This window comes from Neopelma chrysocephalum, unplaced genomic scaffold (assembly GCF_003984885.1).
Source record: "Neopelma chrysocephalum unplaced genomic scaffold, ASM398488v2 Primary Assembly neopelma1_60, whole genome shotgun sequence".
NCBI lineage: Eukaryota > Metazoa > Chordata > Aves > Passeriformes > Pipridae > Neopelma > Neopelma chrysocephalum.
The window spans coordinates 10,535,476-10,558,868 of NW_020897715.1; the positions used below are offsets into that span (position 1 = coordinate 10,535,476).

Here is a 23,393-nt window from a genome sequence, read left to right on the forward strand (position 1 = left end):
CAAATCTCTAAAGGAGAAGAGTGCAATTGCTGTGCTCTTAGATATTTAGATTACCAAATCTGTCAAGATTTTAAACTTCCCAGGGGATGGCTTGTTTCATATTACTCTTTTGTACAAAGCAAAGAACAAAGAGGATTTGATCTAGCTTAAGGAATCTAGGCATTATTGTAAAACAAAAAAACTCAAACCATAAATCTCACCTTTGCCACTGGCACGTGTCCATTCTGAGGATGCAGCTATTGTGGAAGTTTCTGGAATAAGCAACAGCTGAAACCTCTGCCTTAGAGGCTTAGAATTCAACAATTTTGACAGAGAGCCAGTGATCAAAACAATGAAATGAAAGGGTTACACCACCCTATTACTGAACCAGCTGCTGTTCCCATAAGAGAAACCCCAATGAGGGAGCAAGCCCTGAACGGTGCCAATTCCTTCCACCGGAGACCTTGGCAAGGGGTTCTGCCAATGGTGAAGGAACAGAACACTGCTACAATATGGTTGGGAATAAGTCTGACATGTCACTGAGGTCTTTCTATCTGATATTTCCTTCACACTGTATGTATACAGACAACTGGAAAGAGGACAAATCTATAGCAGCCATACTAAAATCCAAATTTGGTTCTAGCACATAATTATTAGCCCTAAGTGCTAAATAAAAATTATTAAACATAATTCCATTTTTGTCATGATAAGTCTCAAAATCTTTTTCCTCTCACAACAGATACCCTTTCAGTCTTTTTTTTTAAGAAACATTTTTTTTCCTGAAGTTCTCGTGTTTGGTCTGTAGCCAGAGGAAATTATTTTGGGAAAGTGTGAGGCCACTTGGACAAGAGATCCCTGGGAAAGTGTACTGAAAAAAAGAGGTGTTGTCACTTGTCACTTCAGAAAAATGATTGCTTTCCCTCCCCCTTTTCTTGCACACAAGCATATCTTCAAAATCTGGGTTGGAAGACAAACTATAATAATTACCTTTTTTGTTATGTAAGAATGCACAGGACTTTCTCTCATAAGAAAAAACACAACTACAACTTACCCATCATGGAGAGCTTAGGACCTACCTACCATGTCACTCCTGTATATATAATTTGGTATTAACATCACAGATGTTTTTCACTCACAGAGGGTTTATTATGCATGGGAACAGCCTGCATTAATATCCAGCTATAAAGACAACAGAAACTTCCCAGAGAAAGACCTCTTGCACATCCATCACTATATTGCAACTGTAACACACAGGACAAAGAAGTTCAACAATCTGTTCAACCCATTTTTTAAAAAAAAAAGGGGGCAAAAGGAATCACATGTCCCTGAAAAGTATTTGAAATTCCTCAGACTAAACACACATGCCTTGTATCACATCTCTGCCCCTAGCACATGTAGCAGATTTTCAGCTACAGCAGCATACAGTATAATACAAATTTACTTTGACTGTGCAAGATATTGGCTTTCAAGGACCATCTAAAGATTTAAGTGCCACTCAGTCCTCTCCAGGTTTTTATAAACAGTGTGCCTGGAAAAATCTTCCTTTGCAGGCTATTTTAGACCAACAGGGAAAAAAGTGCAGAGTATTTATATTTCTTACCTAAAAGACACAGAGTGACTAGTAAGTCTTTCTGCAAGGAAAAGCATCTTGATGCCTTTGCTTGGTGTCATCTCTGGCATTCAGACACAAGGAAAAGGTCATCTTATCCCTCTAACCGTTTACAACAATTTGTTGTGTTGGGGCTAGGAAATTGCAGCTCAGTGTAGATGAAGGAATCAGGCTTTCAGAGGTTTAAATAGACATAATCTCTAATGTGAAAGGGATTTCAGTGCAGGCAAGGAAAGATGAGGATACAAGACAGACATAGGCATATGACCATCTTACTCTTTCTACCATTTCTCCTGCACATGTCAAAAGGATAAAATAAAGAACATTTCCAAGTCCCCTGAGGTTGTTCCCTAGTTACAGGCCTATGTCCTCCCACAGTGAAGGGGCTCACAAGTGCCAAACTGAACAAGCCAATACAGCTGGGTAACAAACAGGGAAAGGCTGTCCTGTTATCCTCTGTTCCCCAGCAACTGGGACACATGGTTCTGTCCAGAGCAGGGCTCAGAGAGAAGCCAGGGTGCACTCAGAGAAATGTAAAGCACTATTTATTTTGTAACTGCGCCATAATATTACATCATTCCCCTTACTAACAATCCTATATTGCCCTTAAATATCATTCTTTTACATGCTCAATTTTGTGGTTCAGACTCAGCATCCATATCTAGGTGTAACTGAGCTACACCTAGGATAGAAGGTCTGCAAATATCCCAAATGTACAGAAGTTCTTCTAAATACTCACTAGTTTAACTATATTTTCCGTGACATTTTCATTACTGTAATGATTCCGTAAACACATTTAAAGATTCTGGACAGGGCTTTTTTTACTCTAAGTGCTTGCATGTGTATATTTTTGTGCATGCTTGTTTTAATAATATGCTTTCCAGCATACAATTCTTTCGACTGCCTGATGTTCAGGAATGACTGTCCTGCACTGAGTTTTTTCCCCTACAAGCTTTTCAGTAACACACAAAATTATATCCAGATGACTTAATTGACTCAGTGTTTATTTTGTCAACCACCTCCCTGCCTTAATCAGGCGTCTATACACATCACTGTGCACAAATACAAACTTCAGGTTGAAGTCAGAGTGCATGTCACAGGTCATTTCACAAGCCTGCAATTACAGATGTGATCAGGTACCCTGCACTTTGGTTAACAGATCAGGATATTTCACCCAGAGAGCAGTGGATAGTGCTCTCTAGAGTGAATCCCACAGATTATTATCCAGGAAAAAAAGACAGCTGAAATGGATTATAGTAGCAGTCCATAAAATCAGGGCTGCTACAAGGAAATGATGATGACTCTTCTTGTCTCTTCCACACAAGACCTATAGGGCACAGTTTTGTTCAGATTCAAATTCTTTGGATGGTAGTGGCAGTAACAAGAAAAGTTAAAAGCATTTGGGAAAACCAAAATATATTTCAGAAATACATGCACAGTGTGCTAGAAGCTCTCTGGAGAAAACAGATAAGGTTCTGCCCAGTCACAACATAGAAATAGGTTCTTACAGGTTTGGGGTTTTTTTTTATTTAAGGGAGTGAGACTCCACACAAGAGACAGCATTACAGAATAAGACTCAAGTCTCTAACAGGTGCAAACAGAACTTGACTTTTGAGAAAGAGCTTAAAAATGGCTAATCAGATGACAGCTGTTATTGCAACAGCTGTATTTGAGATGAGTTAAAAACAAGAATGGCAAACCACATCTCATTGTCTAATTTATATCTTGAAAATAGTTGGGAAAAAAAAATCAGATTCTGATAAGCAAGCTTTGAGTCCACAGAAAAAAGCTAGCCAGCAAGCCCCCAGATGTTCTGCTCGTCGACAGACTGAGCAGGTATTCCAGTAGAATATTTGGGAAGTCTCCACAGCAGTTACAGCCCTGTTGTATACCTGGGCATGTAAGATCATAAGTGGCCTATATCTCCATAGTGCTTTTTAAAGAGATATTTCTTTCCCTCTTTTGCCCCATTTAACCATTATTTCAGAAATTTTAGGAAGTTAGTTCAGATTTTACTCCACTGAGTACAACAGCAAATGCAACATTTTGTTTGTGTTCTCAGGTAGCACAAGGTACCTTTGTGATGCGTATGAGAAAGAAAATGACAGCAACAAAATGGCAGGGGGGAAGAGAGACAAGGAGGAAGGATGCTAAAGAAAGAAAAACCCAAACAAATAGATGGACAGACCATTGGAATTACCAGCCTTTTTCCTAATATTTATTCAGTTCTCTCTTAACTATGGATACTAGACTTAGCGTTCCTTCAACTTCTATATGATTGTTCATTCCTCATCTTCCTCTTTGCATTTTGTATGAAAAATTCTTCCTCTCATGTGATTGAGACCACAACTGAAAATCACAGTTCTAGATAATTTAAAAGGCTAGAAGGACAGTTATTTCCTTAAGATTCTTCCCAGAGAGGATGTACACTGCCCCAAAACACAAGTGCAATCCAAATGTCTCTTCTAAATGATTCTTCATTGCTTACTTAACTGTATTTACACTAATTTATTTTACCAGCCATTTTCTTGTGAGTACATACAACCTGTCCATAATTAAATGTCAAATAATCAGTTTTAAGTCAATAGAAAATTGAATTGCAGATATAATAGAAGGTGTAAACGTATTTGCAAATAACCTGTCTGAACATGGTTTGAGATGCATACTTCAGACTAATGTCTAAATTTTTGACATAAACAAAGATGTAATAAGTTTTACTTTTTCAAAAATGTTTCCCATGCTAATGTTTGATTACCTTGCTAGTGGGCAAGCAACAAACAAACCATCAGACAATTCAGTTAAACAAAAAAATTGCTAACTTACATTGTTCTGCTAAGAAATCTCTTCAAGTAGGCACACACACACACAGAGTAAGTCTGAACTACAGCAGTTTATAATTTATCCTGCAAAATAGGAGATTATTCAGAAACAAATAAAGTTATTTTTTGAAAAAAATTATAATTGTGTACTATCCTCTGATAGTGGTTCTGATTTCCTATTTCACACCTATATCCCTTATAACTAGGGTATTCATTACATATGTGAAAAGTCTAGTTTTGAAGTACCCCTCTCATCTAGAAATTTCATTTAGAAATTGTAACAGCGGGTTTTTTGCTTCTTAATTTTATGGGATTTATCTGATTTGTGTGCCACTGAAAGATAATGTTAAGTGGGCCAATGTTTCTGAAATATCTTAAAATATAATTTGGAAAAGATCCTCAGAACATATTTTCTTTTCCCAAGAAACACATTAATCTTTATTAACAGCTCTACCAGCAAAGGGTATAAACTGCAAACAAGGGGCAACTGGAGACATAAAGAAACATATAGAAGTAGATAGACATGGGAGACAGCAGAAAATAACCATAATTTTTTAAAAATAAATGCAAGAGGAAATAATCTGAAACACAAGGATTGAAGGCATGGAAAAACCTGGAAACAGTAACACTGAATGATTTAGAAGGAAAAATAAATACTGAGTGTGGCTGGACTGCTCATAAGAATTACTTAGACCCTTTTAGTCCAGAATTGATCCCTGAACAGATTTTCATTCAAAATTATTTACATAACTCTTTATGTGAGCATATTCTACTTGATAGACCTGCACACAAAATTTTCATAATCACAATGGCCCCAAGTACGTACTACTCAAAGCATGAGATCAGTCATTTGAAGTGTTTGATACTGATTCTCACACTGTCTGGGTAACTCCCAGTGCAACATAGAAGTCTTCAAAGTTGCCTGTACAAATGTTCCAACACAAACAAACAGACTAGTTGAGATCCTGCTGCAAATAAAAAATTTATATGACAGCAAATTCTGCTTTTTGTTAATCCAAATTTCAACTTTTTAATTTATTTGCATCTTCCTCTTTGCAAATCTCTTTTACATACTTCTGAAGGCTTTTAGTGTTCCCCCAAATTTTCCTCATTCAACCAAACCACCCAAGCTCTCCTACATTTCCTTACAGGAAAAGAAGTCACAGATCTCCGATCATTCTTCTTGATGTGTTCTGAAACCTCTCCTATTATAGAATCACATTTTTAGAAGCCAGGCACCTGAAGTGGGCCTTTGTCAGCTCTGTGGAGAATATGAACATTTGCATATGAAGAAAGACACTTCTTTGCAGACACTGTCATGCTTTAAAAGTACTGTGTTATGTGAACAAACAAATGCAAAGAGAGAGAAAGTGGTACCCCAAATATTCAGATGATTAAAGCCAGAATTGGACTTCTTTTAGTTTAAATAAACTAATTTTCTTTCTCTGAATATCCATAAAGTGTGCTTTTATTTTATTCAACCTGCATTGTTAAGCACTAAACGAATGACAATGAATCAAGAGGAATGCACAGGATCCATCTCACTACTGTGCACATATCAGCCAATGCCAGTTTCCTTGGAAGTTGTTGAGCAAAAATTCAAATGTTCCACCTAAAGAATAGCAGGGTGTTTAGTACTTGGGGAGGTAAATTACAAGCTGTAAGCTACCTCTCTAATAACTCACTATTAAGCCATTCTGCATCAACCCAGTATAGGACAGCTACATATGTATATGCATACATAAAAAACCACCACATCCCCCAGTGCTAAATCAAATAATTACACTGAAACAATACTCAAAACCCTATATTTGTTCTTATAAAAAGGTTACAGATTCTTTCCTCATATGTAGTATAATTTATTCTCAATTGTCTTCAAGAATGTGGAAAATATTATGATATGAAGCATTATTTGGGAGCATTAAGAAAGTTAAATGTTTATGTTCAGCAAACGCCCTTGATCCTCTTTCTGTAGCCAGTGTGCACAGTGCATATATTTTAAAATGACAGATTTAAATATAACTGCATTCCCATTTTACTGACTAACCAATCTACAGACTGTGACTGGTTCCCAACTCTCATTTTTAAGTAAATAAATTAATACATATATTGGAAGTTCCCCCACCAGACAGTCATGCTTGGAATATTCTGTTCCCGTTCCTAAAGATCCTAAGTTCAGTCAAACAAGAAAAAAAAAATCTCTTGAGGACCCTCCTATTTCCTTCTCATAAGCCTGGAAAAAAATACACTGCAGGAACCTGAGCTCAGATTCGCACATAAGGACTTCTGTTTTGACTGACAAGAAACATTATATTGATGTATTAGTGTTAGGGGTTTTTGACAGAATTTCTACAGAACCTAAATATTATACAGGAATATTCTGTGATTCTGTGAATTCTGCCTGGATTAGTTTTACTTGAGAGAATATACTGGTACTGCACAGTGCCTCTCCAAAATTTGCCCTTTTGCTAGTTGGGATTTTTTTTTAATGTGAGAGGTTCATAGTTTTGTTAACAAAGTTTACAAAACATTTAGTAACTTGAGCAACAGGGCTATGACCCATTGTAGGGATCGTATTTACAGAAACCCCCCCCAGAAACAAACAAAAAGAGTACCAGGTGCTCTCTAATAAGAAAATAAATTATTAATAATAAGACATCTCTGAAGTACAGCCATATTTGAATACTCATGTTGTCATTCTGGAAAGTTGTGAACTCTTAAAAAACAGTTAAGAAAAAAATAACAGGATCAGCAAATTTCTGGAGTGCTATCTGACGCTGGCTCTCTCTTGTCTCTGTAGATTATTCCATAGTCTGAAGCTTTGATCAAGTCCACTTCTTCTCTCGTTCTCATGAACTTCACCCTGAAATTCGCTGTTCCAGAATCATAAAGTCAGCCTACAGAGACATGGCTTGGATAGGCCTGATGGAAACTGGTCCTCATGAACTGAACACCATGAAAAAAATAGAATAGTTTCTGCTGTTACCACACAGTGGTGATTGCTGATACTGTACTCCTTCACCACTTGTAGTATAGAGGGATGAAAAAATAAAATGTTTTTTGCTGGCAGAAGAAATGAGTTTGAGGGTGAGAATGGGAATAGACAGTGTGAGACAAGAAAATAGTAAGAAATTTTAAAACAACCTTAAGCAAATTGTGCAAAACTTAAACTCCCTTAAAAAAATGTGCAATACTTAGCCTGCAACTTCATCCCAGTTTAATTTCTTTTCTTTACCATAATTCTAGAAACACTAAAAAATTTCATTTGCTTCAAGCAACCTGACTGTGATTTCAAAATATGTCTGAGTGCACCCTCAGTCAGTTCACCGACACTGAGTTGGGTGGGAGTGTCGATCTGCTGGAGGGTAGGAAGGTTCTGCAGAGAGATCTGGATAGGCTGGATTAATGGTCTGAGGCCAGTGGTATGAGGTTTAATAAGGCCAGGTGTCAGGTCCTGCACTTGGGTCACAACAACCCCAGGCAGTGCTACAGGCTGGGAGAAGAGTGGCTGGAAAGTGGCCCAGCAGAAAAGGGCCTGGGGGTGCTGGTTAACAGCAGCTGAACATGAGCCAGCAGCCTGCCCAGGTGGCCAAGAAGGCCAATGGCATCTTGGCTCGTGAAAATAGTGTGGTCAACAGGACAAGGGAAGTGATTGTCCCTCTGTACTCATCACAATGAGGCCGCATGTCAAATCCTATGTCCAGTTCTGGGCCTCTCTCCACAAGAAAGTCACTGAAGTGCTGGACCGTGTCCAGAGAAGGGTAACGAAGCTGGTACTGGTGCTGTGTCTGGAGCACAAGTCTTATGAGGAGCAGCTGAGGGAGCTGGGGTTGTTTAGCCTGGGGAAGTGGAGGCTCAGGGGAGACCTTATGGCCCTCTACAACTACCTGAAAGGATGCTGTAGTGAGGTGGCGGTCAGCTTCTTCTCCCAGGTAAGCAGTGATACAACAAGGGGAAATGGCCTTAAATTGTGCCAGGAGAGGTTTATATTGGATATTAGGAAAAAATTCTTCATTGAAAGGATTGTCAAGCCCTAGAACAGGCTGCCCAAGGAAATGGTTGAACCTGGAGGTATTTAAAAGATATGCAGATGTGACAGAGACATGGTTTAGTGGTGGACTTGGCAGTGCTGGGGTAACAGTTGCACTTGATGATCTTAAAGGTCTTTTCCAAACTGTATTTTTCCACAAATGCACCTTATCTTCTGAGATGCAAATAGCAGAACAGCTCAGCATGTAACTATGCTGTGATTTTCTTGCTTCCATAATACTAAGCAAACAAGTAATACATGTCTATGTGTGTAAATTAATAAAAAAATGTTCTTAAAGAAAAATTATGGAGAAAACCAGCTGATAGTTCCAAATCATTAACAAAGTACATACAACAGTGTCCTCCTCATCCAAAATTACTCATCATAAAAGCCTGAGAAAGGCTGCCATCATGGTATTTCCTTCGGCACCAGAAAAGTAGAGATAATCCTATGAGAAAGTGGTTTCCATTGTTCCTGAATCAGATGGTATAAATAAGCACCTCTGACTTCAGTTGACTATCCAAACCAAAAACTGAACACAGACTTACCCCAAGAGTTTCTCTGGAATGGTTAGATAACATTTTATCAGGCAAAATTGTGATAAACCATGGCACAGACACATGAATGCAGGATAGCAAGTTTGTCAGCATTTTACTCCAAATTTCTCTTCCCTGAATGGTTCTCCGTCCAGAACTACCTCACCTTTCCTGCATAGTAAGAATATGCAGATACAAGTTGTCAAGCAGCAGCTATTTTGCCAAGCATCCTTCTTCCTTCTGTAGTCAACTGTGTATGCCCAGCTCATTTCTGAAGATTTCTGGGAAGAATTACTCTAGAATTGTTGCTGAGAAGTCTAATGGAGCTACAGAGAGTCGATTCCATTAATTCAGAAAAACAGAACAAACACAACACACAAAAACCCCAACCAAATATATACAAATAAAAAGCTTTTTTAATTCACATAAACTTCATCTGATGTCGGTGGGACAAAATCATTTTGGCTTAGCATTTATTCAAATGTTAGTAGTAACATACAAACACTGAACTGTTTGAGAAAAAAGTAACACTTGGACACTCCATCCAGTCCAACATAAATAGAAATAAATGCTTTGAGATATGAATGGCCTTTGCATTTGGATGGAGTAGAAAGGCTTTCACATAACATGCTATACTGCGAGTTAAAGCTTCAGAAGTTCAGCCTGCCTTTTCTTATTGCAAGTGCATGAATGACAGATCCTAGCTAGAAGAGTTCTTGTACTTTTGTAAAATAAACAAGCCTGAACAGAGCACTCACAGAAATAAAACAATGTCAAGTTCTCTATACTTTTTAAAATTTATAGCACTGAGTTCTGACATGGAAATAGGACTATAAGCAGTTTGATAAAGAGTCTAAAACTATTTGAGTGCAAAAAAGCTACATTGTTAGCATAGCATAAGTCTACACATCTCCCACAGGAGAATGTAGGGTCTGTACTAGATGCACTAATCTCCTGCTTCTGTGGCAGTGACAGTGCACTGCTACTACAAAGATAAGACAATTATGGATGCCTTACCCCCTGACACTAATATGATTGGTCTGCAGTAGGAGAAAAATTCTCTGATTGCTCACATGCAATATTCTTTTAAGCTCCTCTTAATATCTAGGCCAAAGGGGGATCGGAGGTGAGGAAAACTGGAAAATCCGTTCTTCAGCTTCATTGGTAGGTTGCCACTGAGCTCTTTTCAAGAAACAAACACAAGTGAAAAACAAGCTGACCAGTATCATCTTAAATGCAAAAGGTGTTGGTTAAGTAAGTGGTGAACTTGCTTTCCTGTCATTGGTTTGGTTAGCATTACTGAATACATAAGTGTATTAATGAAGGCTACCTAAAGCTTCAGATATAATTTAAATAAAATTAGTAAACACTGATCTAGCTCCTCTACTTATAACATGAGCAGGGGGACACCCTGGGAATGTATCCATTATGCAAAATGAGACAGGTTTATAAAAACAATTAAATTATTATGAACTGAAAGAGTTGTCTGAATTTCTACAGTTAGGAAAAGGCCCTTATCCAGAATACAATACGTAGAAATGATAATTTTCTATTCATTCTTTCAAGGTAATGTTATGAATGTTCACAACAGAAGAGCTTTTTTTCCAGATGAAACGCCATGGGAAAAAAGAGATTGAAGTATCAGTTTGGGAACACATGCAGAAATGCTGATGCATCATGAAGCGTTCATTTTGTATTCCTTTTCTCTTCATGGTGAATGTGGTGGCAAGCCAATTTCTTAACTGATAATAAATCAACACTTTGAAAAAGCTTAAGAGTGCTGAAATTTAATTGAGTGTTGTTATCTGTTCACCAGCAATGTCAGAGAAACTTTTTGTCCATACTAGAACTTCTTTTAATGTAGCTGCTGCCCAGTAAGAATCATTTCAGTGGCTTCCTGTAAAAGATCAGAGACATAAATGGGACAGAGCACTCAAATGTCTTCATCACCACGCCAATATGAACTCAGAGGACTTGTTTCCAGAGGTGACTGCTGTTTTAGAAGTTCAATAAAGTACTTTGTCAAAAAAAAAAAAAAGTGGGGGGTGTGGTGAGAGGAAAGCAAGGTAGGAGAAAAGAAAACTGTGTTAGTCCTTCACTTACATGAACTGAGCCTATGGTTCTTGGGAATGAGCTAGCATTGTTTAGTGTCTGCACTAAAAGAGAGCAATGGAAACAATAAACTGTGAACCAAAATCAGTACGACCGATTACAACTTAATATATATAATAAAAATGATGGAATCAAAGAAAGACTTACAAATGGCATTGAGCTGACATGTTCTTTGCTAAACACTCCACAGGACATGCTCTGATCTATTGCAGCAAAGTCAGAAGACTGAAATAGAATGAAGGATTGCAAAACAACTCCACCGAAATCTGTGTGAGCATTGCCAATCATGTCGCTGCTCATGCTCCTATTTTGCCGTGGTACAACTTAGGGCAGAAACCGGCCTCTTCCCTCACACTGTATTCTCAGGAGTTAGGGTAAATAATACTCTGTCAACCCCAACATTGAAATTTGATGCAATTTGAAGAAAATCAGGGTTGTTGCTACAAGATGTATTTTAGGTGTTCTCTGCAAAGTTCCCAAGTGTCCATTCCCTGAACAGTTTATGCCACTTTTGAGTTTTAAAAAAATTTAAAAATCTCAGTTACTAGACTTTGATAATTTAACCAATAACTAAATATGCAATAAAACTACTTTTACCCCAGTCCTGAAGAAAATAGTTACGATGCTTAGGATCAAATTCTTATGGTGTAGTGATTTTCTCATAATATTAGCAGTTTGAACATTAATCAAAATAAACAATTTAATTCTGTCTTCATATGCCTTTTTTTTTTTTTTTGCAGAAGGGGAAGGAATTTATTATTGATGTCAGGCAGCAAAATTGTGTATTATTTCAAAATTGATTAATTGTGTAGCTAAAAAGTGAGCAATATCTGTGAGATAAGACATAAGGCCTGTGTGGTAGAGATGGATTAGAAAACATGAACATTTTTATTCCAGTTCTGTTTCACTCTCTTTTTAACTTCAGTGTCACTGGGCCAAGTATTTCCTTTGATCAGAAATATATTTTCCCAAGGATGCTATATTTCATTTGAAACAGAGCACAAATTATCATTCTATAATAAAAAACACTATACAATCTTTTGGCAGAAAATATCAAAAGAATATATATATGTTACAGCCAAAATGTGTGCCACTTGGCTTCATTAAATAAAATTTCAGGAAGCTTATTTAAAAGAAAAATATTCAAAATGCACACACGGAATGCATAATACTGCCACCAAGCACATTCCGGTGGAACTGAAGACAAGTCTTTTTTAATCCTCAATCATATGTTAAAAGTTATGACTTCCATGTTTTATCTTGGTTATTTTTCAGAAATGTACAAACACTGAATTTGAATATAAGGACAACCTATCGGCTTTGATCATCCCCTGGGCCAATGTGCCACTCTCTTAAATGCAGATGAGCTGAAACCCAGATAATCTGAACCCTTGTACAACATCACCTGAGTGAAAACTTACTATTTTTGTACAATAACATCTGAGTGCAGCATAATTAGGAACCTTAGTTCTCTAATCAAATCAATTCCCTGCTTGAAGGAGGGTCAGCCATGAAGTCAGATCAGGCTGCTCAAGGCTTATCTACTTGGTTTTTGAAAGCTTCCAAGGATGGTGCCCGCAGTTTCACCAACCAACCAGCTCCACTGCCTGACTGCTTTTGCAGGAAAGTAGCTTTTCCCTATATCCAGACACAACCTCCTTTCTTTTGACTTAGGCCTCCTGTCTGTTGTCCTTCCAACACTGTGAAGAGTCCAGCTCCACCTCCTTAATAACCTCTCCATAGGTACTGGAGGTTGCTGTTTGATGGGCCCCCAAAACCAAGTGTTGCCCAGGCTGAACCAGCCTGGTTCCTGCAGCCTCACCCCACAGTTCAAGTGCTGCTGCCCCGAAGATAATGTTAGGGGCTCTCCACTGAACTGGGCCCAGTTCACTGACACCTTTCTTGCACTACGAGGCTCAACACTGGACATACTCTTCTAAATATGGCCTAGTAAGTGCTGGGTAGAGGGGGATAATCATTTTGCCAAGCTACTGGCTGTGCTCCTATTATTGCAGTCCAAGGGAATGTTGTCCTTCTTTGCTGCCACAAACTACTACTGGCTCACATTCCATTTGCTGTCTAGCAAGACTCTCCCATTGTTTCAGCAGAACTGCTTTCCCACTCTGTGAGCCCCCAGCTTTTGTATGTTCAGTTGGCTTATGCTATATCACATACTTTCTAAAAAAACTGACAGTCTCTAAGTTACGACTGCAGAGAGTTGCTCCATTAAAAAAATATGTGATTTTTTTTCTGTTTTGGTATGGTAAGCATCAACATCAGCTAGTGAATCGCAGTGGAAATTCCAGAGCTGACACACAGATAAAGGAATTCAGTAAATATAGGAGATAAATGATGGATTCGGAGGCTGGATTGATTGAACTGATACTTGGAACTTTGGACTGTGTTCCCTTTTCACTGGTGGACACAACAGAACCAGCACAGTCAAGACATACAAAATGGCATTAGTTACAGCTACAGGATGGTCTGGATCAATTATTTTCTGTTTCTTTTTTTTTCAATTCTGCCTCCATCCGGCTATTTGCTAAAGAACGAACATTGTAATACTGGAGGAAACATTGTTTGAGGTAAATATGTGCTGCCTCCACACACAGTCAGGCCTTAGGTATATGCTTATCTAGAATGCAAGATCTGCAATTCCAAAATGTATCGTGATTTTGCATCCTACAGTGATTTTGTAGCCAGACCATCCGACTGGCATTAATGTACAGATGCAAATCTGAAAGGCAATATCAGACAGATTCTAAGGATCATGCAGAGAAAACAAATTTAATTGAGCTGTACTTTGAAAACTGTTCACTTTCTCCCATTACTCTCCCCTCTAAGTCTGTGAATCTCTACTATAAAGAAAACCCCATCAGCCAAAAATGCTCTATAAAAACTGCAACACTGTCACATTTAATTCTTTAAAAGGCAAATTTGCTGGAAAGACTTTGAATAAAACTGACAATGATGGGAAGTATGACAGAAGATAGAATGTTGCCTGAAACCCTAGGTTAATAAAATATAACACTAGTCTAATGGAGAAATTGTTGGTGTCTGTGGTCCTACAGTCAAATAAGATTAAAAGAAGAATATATTTATATGAGGGTTGCATAGGTTAACAGAAATTTGCCTGTAGGCTCTTCAGAATATTTTTCTATCAACAATTGTCAAAACAAAACTCTGAAATGTTTTCCTGTTTCTTGAATAATGGAATTTTTACATTTATAGCTGATACTTGGAAGAGTTAACTTTTACTTCACGAGGTTGCCATTGCCTGTTGTATCCCGCTTTACGTTAGGAGGTCTCTTTCTAAGACTGTTTGGGTTGTGTTTAAAAAAAAGACATTGACACCTTGATCTTAATAGCTAATCTTCTGCCATCACCCTGTTATCTAACTGTTTGGGGACCCTCTTCCTTTGATAATACTGCCAAAGAGCAAGTACCACCTACCTGAGTTGTTGCTGTGATGCTACACAAATGCTCATTCATTTGCAAAGGTTCAACCTCCCAGCCTATTCATGCTGATTCTTTCTCCATCTACTACCAACACATTCAACCACACTATTTTAGCTCTGTCACATTCAGGGCAAACAGGGAGTAATCGCTTAATTCCTTTATAGAAGAAATGCAGGAATTTCGGCTTATCTCCTTTTAAAAAACCTAGAGTGAAATACATGTTATTTGTATAGCAATAGTTTTAACCTGTCTTTTAAGAATTATGCCACTTGTGTTAATAAGTGTTCTTTGACACACGCTTTGTATGCCGGAACAAATTTAATTTAATAATTTAATTAATTTAATTTAATTCTTTAATTAATTTAATTTAACAGAAAACTCGCTGAAAACCAAACATGCACTCTTCTCAAAACTTTGGTCAAACCATCTAAGTCTAAGGTACTTCCATGAAGTTGATTCCCTTCCTAACAGTTCTATTCTGCACTACGGGTATAGCCCTACCATCAAGTAAAGCCAATACCTCATACAGATTTTGGAAAGCACAGGCTGCCTCAAACAATTCTCTGAAGCTCATGGCAAAGCTAGATATTTTCAGGCAAGAATGGATTTTATTTTTAAAAGGCAGATGGAAATGGAGAGTTTGGACATCAGTCCTAGTTGTAGGAACCTTTCCTGCCATGTGTCCACATTGAATTTACTGTCCAGCCTGGTAGTGTGGCCTGAAATCCAGCTGATCGTGTGATGACCTAAATCACATCTCCCACAGATATTTTGATAAAGCTTCATCTACTAAAAATCTCATTAGGGAAGGTAAGTGTTGCAGTGACCAGAAACCCACAGGTCCTGGGACAGAGCAACCGTGGGTGTATATACAGACTGGGGAACAAGAGGCTGGAAAGCAGCCCTGCAGAAAGAGATTCCAGGGGTCCAGGTCAGTGGGAAGTTGAATATGAGTCAGCAGTGCCCTGGCAGCCAGGAGGGCCAACTGTGTCCGGGGGGGGATCAGGCAAAGCATCACCACCTGGTTGAGGGAGGGGATTGTCCCACTCTGCTCTGCACTGGTGCTGCCTCACCTTGAATATTGTGGCAGTTTTGGGCACTGCAATATAAGAAAGATATTAAGCTCTTAGAGAGTGTCCAAAGAAGGGCAACGAAGATGGTGAAGGGCCTTGAGGGGAAGCCGTGTGAGGAGTGGCTGAGGTCACTTGGTCGGTTCAGCCTGGAGAAGAGGAGACTGAGGGGAGGGGGAGGGGCAGGCACTGATCTCTTCTGTCTGGTAACCAGTGACAGGACCCGAGGGAATGGCTTGAAGATGTGTCAGGAGGTGTTTAGGTTGGATATTAAAGAAAGGCTCTTCACCTAGAGGGTGGTTGGGCACTGGAACAGGCTCCCCAGGGAAGTGGTCACAGCACCAATCCTCACAGAGTTCAAGAAGTGCTTGGACAATGCTCTCAGGCACATGGAGGGATTCTTGCAGTGATCCTGTGCAGGGCCAGGAGTTGGACTCAATGATCCTTGTGGGTCCCTTCCAATTTAGGATATTCTATAATTCTATGAGATATATGCATAATGTTCTAATCTCATCAGGTAATCTTCCATATAATTGCATTATGGTAGTGCTTTAATAATTATTAAGGTAAGTCTAATGCTTTTTACCTATTTTATGTGTTGGTAGGTTTATTTAATACTTGTAAAGTGCTTTGAGATGCCCCAAAGGAAAGAACTCAAGAAAATTTCTTTATTATTCTCTTCTAGAAGTATAAAAAGGTAAGGCTATCCATGAGCCTGCAGTACAGTAGGACACACCATCAGTATGCACAGCCCACTGAGTAGAGAAGAGTTACACTGAGCTGGTTTGAGTACTGACTCACTTCTGAGAATTGAAGTGGTGCTTAGCACCTGGAGTTTATGGTCAAGAGTTAAAAAACAAAACAAAAATATATCAATATACAGCTAGTCCTTTACATTTAAAGTTTTGATCTCAAGAAAATAAAAAAGAGCTTGATCATTAGAAGGTACCTTTAGGTGGCATTGGGTTTATAGAAGTATCCTCTGATTTTAGAAGGGACCTACAGAAAGCTCAGAAATTTTGAGACAGTAAGAAAAGTTTAATCATCAGATAAGGACATGGATACCTATTTACTCTCTTTTTTCTGCAAGTCTCAACTTAGATTTTTCTAAGTATGAAATCATCTGATTGGTTAGATGTTAGCTGAGTAGAATTCCACTTTACGTATATTATTTAGTCATTGAATCACTACAAGGTGCCTTAACTGAATGAATTACATAAACCCATTGCAGTATCCTTGCTTTCCCTATTCCCATGTTATAATTACTTCATGTAGCCTTCTAAAAGCACACTAATCTCTTCAGAGCAGAAACTCATTTCTTAATGAGAACTGTAGAAATACATTGAGTGCTGCAGAAATAGCAAAATAACAGGACTTCTTTTCCCAATTAGTTGCAATATGTTGCTTAATATTAATATATTTTTAATAATATAATACATTAATAATAGTTGCATAATGTAGAAAATGCCCTATCCAACAGCAACCCAATACCTGTAAGAAATATTAGCAATTTCACCAGTTCTTTTCAGCTTGACAGTGCCAAATCTCACAGAGGCTGTCACCAAGGTTAGGAAGCTGCTTTTGCCACATAACACTGACATCCAGGTTGATGGCTGCATGATTTGTAAGCCTTTTTCTAAATAGACAAAACCAAATAAAATTGTATGCAACTAAATATGTCTGATCAACTCACTTAGTAGAGGGTTTTTTTTAAAAAAGCATCTTATACGTCCTCATCTAGTGACCAGTTTAGCCCTTTGGTGAAAGCAGCAGTATGCATCATACCTCATCTCCACAAACCCTGCTACAAACTTGCTTATCTCAGCTCTGTAACTAAGGTTCTCATTCATTTTTCTGTCTGGTCCTCCCTGGATTTTAAGTCAGGATGCATCTCTAGTCTCTCCTTTGATTGCACACCACTATCCTTCCCTTCCTGTTCTACCTTTCCAGCTTTCTCCCCCCATTAAATGTTCCAATACAACATGGGTTTTACTCATGTATTATGGTGAATAATACAGGCCCAGATGCCTCATGCAGGAACATGTGTAAATAAGTGCAAATAGAGAATTAGTGTATTTGAGACAGGTACAACTGTCTGTTTTGCCTGCAGGAGCCAGTGTCTGGACACTGTGCCATCCACTCTTCTGTGCTCTGAAAGCACTGAATGAGTTAAAATAAACAATGAATGATTTTACACAGAAACCACCAGGAATGCATATTCCTACTGGTTTGTCTTTTTGGCTACATTTGCCTTTTGAGAATACCAGTTGGGAAAATTGTTTAGAACTCAGACACAGTGAACAATAAAAGTGCTCTAAACTAAGCTGCTAGAAAAGTCAGTGTGTAGATGGAACATGTTACAGCTGCGTCAAGAAAAAGCTGTGTAGCTCAGCAAAACAGAAACTTAGGAGGGTTCCGGAGCTGAGATCTAGTAGACATTTGGAATATAAAGGAAGTTTAGTCCCTGAGTAAACAGACAACTTCAAGGATCAAGGGGCAGATTCTTCATAGCTATCCCTTTTTAGAAAGGGAAACACCGACCTTTCTGAAAAAGACTTTGCATTCTTATCTCACTGCTGTAAAAATCCTTCCAAAAACCGAAGTGAGACCTAGTAGCATTATAACTGCAACTGGAATAATTCAGAGATTCAGATTTAGAGAAACAAATACAGTAGAAAATCTTCAGCTAACTGAAGATTGACAGAAAAAAACCCCGGCAAATAAATCCAACACTGTTTCTCATGTGAATGCCATCCAGCTTGCTTTTTCTCCCTCTCTCTGTCCCCAAAGAGCAAAAACCTACTGTATAATGCCTTCTGAAGGCTGTCTGCCTGCTATCCTCTCTGCCCACCTACCGTAGGGAGCAGCTCCTCCCACCTGCACATAAAAGCCAAGTGCATGCTACCAGCAGCAGATCAGAGCACTTTCTCAGTCCTCCAGTGTTTTGAACCAGTGATCTTCTCTTCTTGGATCTTGTATACTCAAGGTAAGACTACTGCTACTTCAGGTTTCTGTTCTAACCAGCTATTGTGAGGAAATCTTAATGTGAACTTTAGCACTGCCTTGCTGGGTGGTGCTGGCTCCCCACCCCCCCTTTTTTTTCAGATGTAGTGTCATCTGACATTTAAGTTAGTAACAGTCTGTTGTTTTAGCAATGAAATAAAAGCAGATCTTGCTGGGAAACACTGTGGCTGAGAAAAGGTCTTCTCTCCTCTTCTGATTGATTTTGAAGAGATTAGTATACCCAGACCAATTATAACAATTTATTATCCCTCTTAATAGTTCCCATCTCAGTCCAGTCAAAGTTATAAAAAAAAATTCACTGCAAAGCTTCCTTAAATTCTGTTTGAGGAAAAAAAAAAAGCTTAGTGCTAATTTAAGGAAGGGATTGGTTTTTGTTGCTAATATCCAGATTGAGACAACCTTGGGACTGAAGTGCATCTTCACGTGTTTCACTGCCTTTAAAAAAAAGTGTGATGGAACTTAAGCCCACACAGAAGCACAGTAATAAGGCTGATGTAATTCATCATTTGGTACCAAATATGCTTAAAGTACATATTTTACCAACAAAGTTCTGTTTCTTGGAACATAGAGAGCTTGTGTCTCTATGAAATTTTTAGATCAGCTTGTTTATATTTTACCTACAGTTTGCCTACATAGGCATTTCTAATGCTAGAGGACAGAGACAGCTACTGAACAGTTAAAACTTTAAAAAGTAAGTGGTTTCAAAATTATATTTGCACTCCCATCCATGCATCTATCCATCCACACTGAGATGAATCTATTAGTGACCAGTACCAGTTTTTCATGTTGTGTCAGTGCACTTTTAACACACAGTCACCTGTTTAAAGAAATTCCATCATAGAAATCCTAATCCTAGAATGCCTCTCTCCAGTGCTCAGAGAGGAGGGAAAGCATGAACTACTAAAAGCAAGCAGCTAATGCTGTCTGTAAATATGCAATACATTCTGCAGTAAAGAATGGTATTTTCTTTTTAATACCCAATTCTCTTCATAAATTGACTCTTTTTTGATCTGTCCACAAATAAAAAGCCTTCTCTAAGAAAGAATTATATCCACATATAGCTGTACTCATATTAGCTGCAATATTTTAAGCTGTAGCACTGTATAACAACAGCAGAACTCTGCTCAAAGTGCCCTTTTCTTCATACTGTATCTAAGATTTTTTATGTATTTTATATCTTATCTATTCTAACTAATGGAGAAAAGAAAATACTGCCTTCAGCTACTTGCCTGGAAGATTACATAAGTATCTTTAAAAAAACCCAAACAAATGACAAAAATCCAAAACCCAAACAAATTTAACTATTCAAAAAACAAAGTGCAGTGCTTTCTGCAGCAGACTTAGAGCAAAACTATTTCTGCATCCAGGAGTTCATATAAATTGCCCACAGAAAAAAGGAATAGAGCCCAATTGTTTTCCTCATGACTGGCCACAGAATTTTATTCCTTAGTTAACATCTGATTTTTATAGCAAACCTCTCTTTCCCTTCCAAAAACACCCCTGTTGCAAAACACAATATGTGATTTTATGTGTAATGCATACAGAATTTAGGTCTACAGTCTGGCAGTTAAGCCTCATTTGTTCACACAGAATTTTACTCTATCAGATAAATCAAAAATTTTAACAGAGCAATGTTCATGGAAAAAAATGCATTTGCCACAGGAAATGTGTTTATAGCAAAATACTTTTTATTAAAGCTTGCTGTGAAATGTAATGTTTTGGCATTTGAAAAATGGATTGCAGGACATATTAAGAAAACTCTTTTCAAAGGAATGCATCTAATTTAGATCAGAATCTCCTCTGAGCAGTTTCTCTTTTAAGCTGAGTAGATAATTCAGCTTAGCATCACTCTGCAGCAGGGGATGAAGGGAAACTACACTCAGAAGATATCCAAGAGAACTGAGATGTCTAGGAATGCATTTATTGACCTCTGTGCTGATCTGAATCTCCTTTTTACAAGATTAAAGTGTAGTGATATTAAAATGAAAAATAAAAATAATTTTAAAATAATGCTACAACCACAATAATTTAAAAAAGTGAATCAGTGGGAGAACAAGGGATTCAGATTTTTTGAGTAATTATCATAAAATTTTAAATAATAAAGCCAAGGTAAAGAGACATCAATTTTTTCAGCCACAGGCCAGTTAAGCTGAGCAAGGATGCTCAGCTATTTTTCCTTGTAGTTATGCTTAGGTTTTTTAGGTGTTTATTTAGGGCACTAATATCCACTTAAGCCACCAGCTTCCAGTGCTGCCTAAAGTATTAGACTAGATACCTAGAAACACAGGATAAACATATCACTGTCTGCTATCTATGCATAGTTCTGCCACCACCACTGCTTGTGAAACATTCTTACCTTCATGAATTTATTTTCACACAACTCTCTACAGGGAGAGATTATGTTTTCCTCTGGCCATGCTGCCACTAAATATATGAACTCTTTTGCTTATGGTCACAGTGAAAATTCATGGTAGAGTGTCAAATTTAGCTCTTCTGGGTTCCAGGCCAGCACTTTAATTCCACAATTCATTTTGTATTCAGCCTTATAAAGTCCACCCCTTTGTAGCTGATCTGTCTTTGCATGACTCTTTAGGGCTGAACAGCAAGGAGAATTCCAGTGACAAATCTTGAGAGAGGTAATTTACTCCTAACACTCTCAAACTTCCTGGGAAACCCTTTACAAACCCCTTAACAGGATTTACAAATAAACCCTTCTTGGAGAGGGTAACTAAACAAATAACCAAATGCCCAGCTCTTTCTTACACTCTGTGGTTAAAGGAGACCAACCCACTCTTGGAAGGAGGTGGAAGGAGAGATCTACTGCCATGGACCAGAAATGATGGGCAACAACTAAAAGAACTCAGTCTTGGTAACTCAGTAGCAGTAAGAGCTCAAAGAGAAGCACATGATGCTTAAGCAAAATTATTCAAAGGATCTTGTAGGGGGTGTAGAATATAGTCTTCCTTTCTTTTCTACACTGGCAATCACATGCCACTTCTACAAATGTATAGGATATAATTTCACACCCACTAAAACAAACAAACAAAAACCCAACCACCAGCTTTGCCCTATCCCTGCAGTTTTTAACTCTAGAGTTAATTTATGAGGGTACAGGCTCGTAATTGCTCCCGTGGCCTTGCAAATACTTCATTTTCAAGGAAACAAACAAGCAAACAAAAAACCCCCAACACATTCTGATGCTCAGTTTCTAGAGTTACTGCCGTATGGATGGAGGCCTTGTCTCTTATTCTTTCAAATTAAAAACTACTGCTAAGCAAGCATTGCTCATAGATAAGGTAGCGAACGTGTGAGAGGTAACTGGAGGACTAGAAAAAGAACCATTAACGGCCATCTCACTACCTACTGTAGAAGATAGGACAATTTTCTTATATCCCTGAGCACAACTACATGGCAGACTTTTCTGCTCACTCATTCTATGTCTTGCTATATATCTCAGGAGAGGTAAGATTAAGTTTTATCTCTTAAGCTTAAATATATCCCTATATTTTCCCTTACTTTTTTGGCCTTCCAATTATTCTAAGCTGGGAGTTCTTTCCTTCCACAGGGATATAATTTATAGTTTTCACTATTGTCATATTTCTAAAAGAGTAATGGTTCAATGGAGGTACTGTAGTGAGAAACAAGAGAAGACAAAAACATCAGAGATTGCTTGTTCTGTCTCATAAAAAAACAACAAACAGCTGCATTTAACTGTACAAAAGTTCTCATTTTTGCCACTTACACTTCCTAGAGTTTTGTGTGTTTTTTCCTTTTTTGTGGCTTTCCCTCCAGAAAGTGAGATCTATTCTTTATGCTAACAGAATTCCCCTCCATCAAAAGTTGTGGAGCCATATATGTTCAAAAAGATAATGATAAGTCCTGGTTCTGAAGCCTTTTGTAGGTCTTGTGCAATAACTGTGGCTATTCTCTGTAGTCATCAGTAAACAATTGTGCTTGTTCTCCCTGTACTCCTGAAATGTTGGAAGTGTTTCTGTAATTGTCTTGATGTGTAATGAATTTAATGTCTCATAATTGCACTGCAGGGGATTAATACCACTGTGCAGTCTAGAGACATCTTTTGGTGATTAAAACTTCTTCATGCGAGTCCATATTTTATAGCAAAAACAAGATGAATATAAGTCTGTTGCTTCTTGAACGGCAGGTGAAACTGTTGAGGGGTGACATTAAATGGACCCTTTTCAAAAGGGAGTGAAAATCAGTGCCCTCTCTTGGTTAGAAAAAAATACATAGAGCAGCCTTATGAGAGTGTTTATCAGTTCCCTCTGCTGGCTACAAAGCCCACGGCCAGATGAGCAGCTGTGTTTGCGGAGGCGAAGGTCTGAAGTTCTATTCCCAGTGCTGTGTGCCTGCGGTAAACTGATGACTATGGTGTCTGTGCACGTATGTGGACATCATTCTTTGCAGGGTCTCATCAACAACTACACTGAGTTCAATATGAGGGCACTCAAAAATAATATGGGCTTCCTGGTAGGTAAGAAACTTTCCACTTAGGATCTGAGAAGCGTGCTAGCAGCTATGCCATTCATAATACTGCACAGCCAGAGCATCCTTCTGTTGTGCACCATACGCACACCTTGCTTTTTACACCTCCTCAAGAAAAATGTGTGTGTTCGTTACACTCAGTTTAGAGACATCTGGACAGTTATCATATATATTTTTGGCAATCCTGAATTGTAACACTTCAGAATGTCAGCTTCTGAGAACTCACAATACATTTGCAAGTAAGAAATAAAT

The 23,393-nt window shown here is 38.2% G+C and overlaps 1 protein-coding gene across 2 annotated transcripts in view; it reads left to right on the forward strand.

Moving 5' to 3' along the window:
* The first annotated feature begins 18,499 nt into the window (after positions 1-18,499).
* Positions 18,500-23,393, forward strand: part of COL8A1 (collagen type VIII alpha 1 chain) — an 87,294-nt gene continuing 82,400 nt past the window's right edge. For both annotated transcript variants that reach the window (XM_027681088.1, XM_027681089.1), the window contains exon 1: positions 18,500-18,600. The gene's annotated coding sequence lies outside the window, so the exon portion shown is untranslated. The remainder of the gene's footprint in view (positions 18,601-23,393) is intronic.